This window comes from Setaria italica, chromosome V (assembly GCF_000263155.2).
Source record: "Setaria italica strain Yugu1 chromosome V, Setaria_italica_v2.0, whole genome shotgun sequence".
Lineage (NCBI taxonomy): Eukaryota > Viridiplantae > Streptophyta > Magnoliopsida > Poales > Poaceae > Setaria > Setaria italica.
The window spans coordinates 34,652,481-34,657,117 of record NC_028454.1 but is presented as its reverse complement, the minus strand read 5'-3'; positions in this window follow the sequence as shown (position 1 = coordinate 34,657,117).

The window sequence follows — 4,637 nt, the reverse complement described above, 5'->3', positions numbered from 1 at the left end:
TTCCTCTCAGCAGCGAAACAGCTGTAGCTTTCCGCTGTCGTCTGACTCGCTGTTGGCCGCCGCTGCGCCTTCAATGCCCGCGTGCGCGCGTCCACAGTCTACATGGCCCCCCACGATCACGGTCCGTGTCCGCGCCCGCCCGCATGTGACCCGCCGCCGCGTGTGGTCTCGCGTTGCCGAACGCGACCCCGGTTGGGCACGAGGCGCTGTCGGGCCGCATGGGGACGATTCCGCTCGCTCTCGACGTCGCTGCCACCTCCAGTTATGGACGCCTATCGCCTCCTTGCCGCGAGTTCGGGTGTGTTAGGATACCTGTGTTAGGATACCTCACTAACGGCAGCACCTATCCCATCGGATGTTTGATACTAATTAGAAGTATTAAACATAGTCTAATTATAAAATTAATTGCACAGATGAAGTCTAATTCGCGAGATGAATCTATTAAGCCTAATTAATTCATGATTTGATAATGTGGTGCTATAGTAACCATTTGCTAATGATGGATTAATTAGTCTTAATAGATTCGTCTCGCGAATTAGACTCCATCTGTGTAATTAGTTTTGTAGTTAGCTCATATTTAATCCTCCTAATTAGCATCCGAACATCTGTGATCATGCTAAAGTTTAGCACCTCGTATCCAAACACCCGAAAGCTCACACATGCCATCCGTGGGCCGGCCACCACCCCGGCTCCGCCGGTCTCCACGTTTCGTGACCGGATGCATTGCACACCATACGCCCGTATGACTCGTGCATATCCGACCGGGACGGGAGGCACGTGTGGCTATTTGTGATTTTTGCATCTCCGGCTAGCAAGCGGGCCGGTCCTGAGATTTGGGAGGCTCGGGCAAAAGTAAAACTCGAAGCTTTTTAATATAAATATTATAATAAATATATATATAATATTACCAATAAATACTTAAATATATCTAAAAGCAATATTCATATCAAATTATTTATACATATTACCGTATTACTCTCATGGCCGTGATTACTCTTGCAAAATTTATCCATAGCTCCTCTTTGTGATTCTATCAACTCATCCACACGTCCTTTTCTTTTCCTTTTCTTGTTATCTGATTCATATTTTCTAGACGACATGATATCCCACAGTGCTGAAATTATTATAAATATATAATAGTTATAAATTAGTTGAGATTAAATAACTTGTGATAGTAAATTAATAATTAATGGTATGGAGAATTGAAAAATTGGCAATCGAATCACCTGATCACATAAGTGAATTGACGATCTCCTATCTGATCTCCGCCCGTCCGCCGTTCTGCCGAGGGGCGGCGGGCACGCGATGCGAGCGGGAGAGAGGACCAGCAGCAAGATGAGGCGATAGGGATGAGGGGGTGCGATAGATGAATTGGGTCTTTTTTTAACCATGAAATGGGCATACCTTAGTGTCACCTTTTTACTGTGAACTATTGTGGACGGGGCAATAATAAAGACTACCTTTTTCTAGCTGGGGACCTGCCGCTGCTGGAGGGCCACACTGGCCTTTTCTCGCGATCGGTGCAGGAACGAGGTGCGTGCAGTGCAGGCACCTTCGCCACGCTCGATTGTGTAAGCGCACCGTCCCGTGCTGACGTCAGATCGAGGACGCCTGCGCGCCGGTGATTTAAGGGGCACGAGGAATCATCTCATTCTCATTCTCAAAAAGAAGGTACGAGGATGAAACCGTGACCTTGCTCGCTCGCTCTTTGCTCCACAGCTTGGTGCGTGGTCTCAGAAACGGTGACCCACATCGGTCCAATGATGTTGTAGTTAGATCTAAGACTGCATGCCTGGCCCTTTACGTGATTACTGTTGCTCCTTGAGGAAGTTTGCCGCGCAGTAGCAACAATCAGTGACGACTGAACTTCATCGAATTTCTACAATTCGATTTGCTTGAATACTCGTACTCCCTTTCTATTCGGATGGCGTGCACCTCATCTTTATCCGACGAGGACACGAGGTATGAGGTTCGAGTTAGGATTTGAGATTGTAGGTTGGCTTTTTAAGCTGGGTGGGATCGGTAGTAAGGGAGCACGGAATCTAGATGTAAGCCATGTAAACGAGAAAGGAGAGTGGCTTGGACCTTGGAGTCTTGCAGTCTCACTGAAAATCGATGAAGACATTTGTAGTGTGAGAAAAATAGCAAACTCAATGCTAAAAAAAAAGAATCTATCTCCTCATCAATTGATTTTCCATCAATCACCATCCATTACTGTTGGATTTAGATCCAACTGATAATGATACCTGGTTCTTCCTCGCAATCCCCCGCTGCTGCTCGTCGCAAAGACGTTGCCCCGCCTCCTATCCGGATCCAACAGCTTTCGCACACCTCCACCACTGCCCTCCTCCACCATCCGACGCTAATTTGTTTGGTTCAGACATCCCCGCCCGCCTCCAGCATCATCGGGGATCGCTTCAGTGACATCCTCGTCGTCTCTACTCCGATCCACAGCTGGCCAGCAAGCCACCACCAGAGCTCCTCTATAACTGAGGTATGCCCAAGCCCTACAAACTTTAACCAAATCCCCATCCCCATTCATTTTTTAGTATAAATTTGGATGGTTAATGGATATGAGATTTCAAACGAGGAGTAAATCTAAAAAGATAATGACGTGAATGATGGTACTTGCTTGATCGAGTCGACGAGAAAAGAGAGCCATCCCGGGTGGTATCATCGCCTACCACACTTCGGTCGGTAGAACCCATAATCTTTGGTACGTACGAATCACAAAAAAACAAAAGGTACAAACTCTAGAAGCAAAGCCATGATCAAAACTCAAGACCTCGGATCTGAGCTCAGATCTGGGCGAGGAGGCCTGACCCACCACAACCACAGGCCGATTGGCCGAGGATCCAGTCGCAAAAGGTCGAATCGAAACCCCCAGCGCGTCCCCGCGCGCGCGTGCAAAAGCTGCGCGCCAAAGCAAGACACATGCATGGGTTTACCATCATCAGGTCCGGTCTGCCCGATCGCGTCCTCACTGGCGAACGCCGATCGAGGAGGACGTGCAGCGAGTCCTCGCCGTACGGGGGGCGCTTCAGGAGCTTGGACTTCTCGCCCCCGGAGCGGCGGCAGCGATGATGCCCCTCGCTCTGGCTGGCCCGCCCGCCCGCGCGTGCCGCCGGCCATGCGCTGCGTCTCGTTCGTTCGGCGCAGGCGTGTGTCAAAGCAGAGGCCGGCAGTAGCGACTGGCGTACGTGGGCGTGCATCACCCGTGCTCTGCTGAGCAATGATGCCAGCGGTGGCGTGGTCCATGGATCGAGCCGAGCCCCCCTGTCAGCTGGCTAGTAACCGCAGATCGTCTTATGATTCGGTTCCTTGAGCAGGTTGCAGCTAGGATTTCCAACGGCTATATCTATAAGGTCTTCACCTCAACTGTATAATACTTCTACGATGTGTTTGGTTGTTTGTATCGTTTGGTTCATGTATGAAATGGTTCAAAATAATAATAATTTGAGTGGATTCTACCAACTCATCCAGGATAAAGCCATTCTACTTAATTTAGGGCCTGTTTCGATACGACGTGCTAAACTTTAACAGTGTCACATCGGATGTTCGGATGCTAATTAGGAGGATTAAACATGAGCTAATTATAAAACTAATTGCAGAACCTTATGCTAATTCGCGAGACGAATCTATTAAGCCTAATTAATCTATCATTAGCAAATGGTTACTGTAGCACCACATTGTCAAATCATGGACTAATTAGGCTTAATAGATTCGTCTCGCGAATTATACTCTATCTGTGCAATTAGTTTTGTAATTAGCTTATGTTTAGTACTCCTAATTAGCATCCAATCATCTGATGTGACAAGTGTTAAAATTTTAATAGGGTGTTCCCAAACACCCCCTTATTATTGTACTTGTAGGAATAAACCATGGTATGAGCAAACCCACCGTACAGGATCATCCATACATGTATCATGTTGTGCATGCAACCAAACACATAGTTAGTAGACCACAGTCTTCGTAGTTGACATTCTGATACAAAAATGGATCGAGGTTCCTTTCAAAGTTAGTATATTTGGGCCCTGTTTAGTTCCCCAAACTCCCAACTTTAACACTATGTAAAAAGAAGATTCCCATCACATCAAACTTGCAGTACATGCATGGAGTACTAAATGTAGACGAAATAAAAAACTAATTGTACAGTTTTGTTGTACTTTGCGAGACGAATCTTTTGAGCCTAATTAGTCAACATTTGGACAATAATTAATAAATACAAATAAAACACTACAGTGTGCTACAGTACTACAACAGTGATTTTACATCTTCAAAGTTGGGCAACTTATTAAGGGGGTGTTTGGATACGAGGTGTTAAACTTTAACAGTGTCACATCGGATGTTCGGATGCTAATTAGGAGAACTAAACATGAGGTAATTATAAAACTAATTGCAGAACCCTGTGCTAATTCGCGAGACGAATCTATTAAGCCTAATTAATCCATCATTAGCAATTGGTTACTGTAGCACCATATTGTCAAATCATGGACTAATTAGGCTTAATAGATTCGTCTCGTGAATTACACTCCATCTGTGCAATTAGTTTTGTAATTAACCTATGTTTATTACTCCTTAATAGCCATCCAAACATCCGAATGTGACAGGGGGTTAACTTTTAACACTGGATTGCC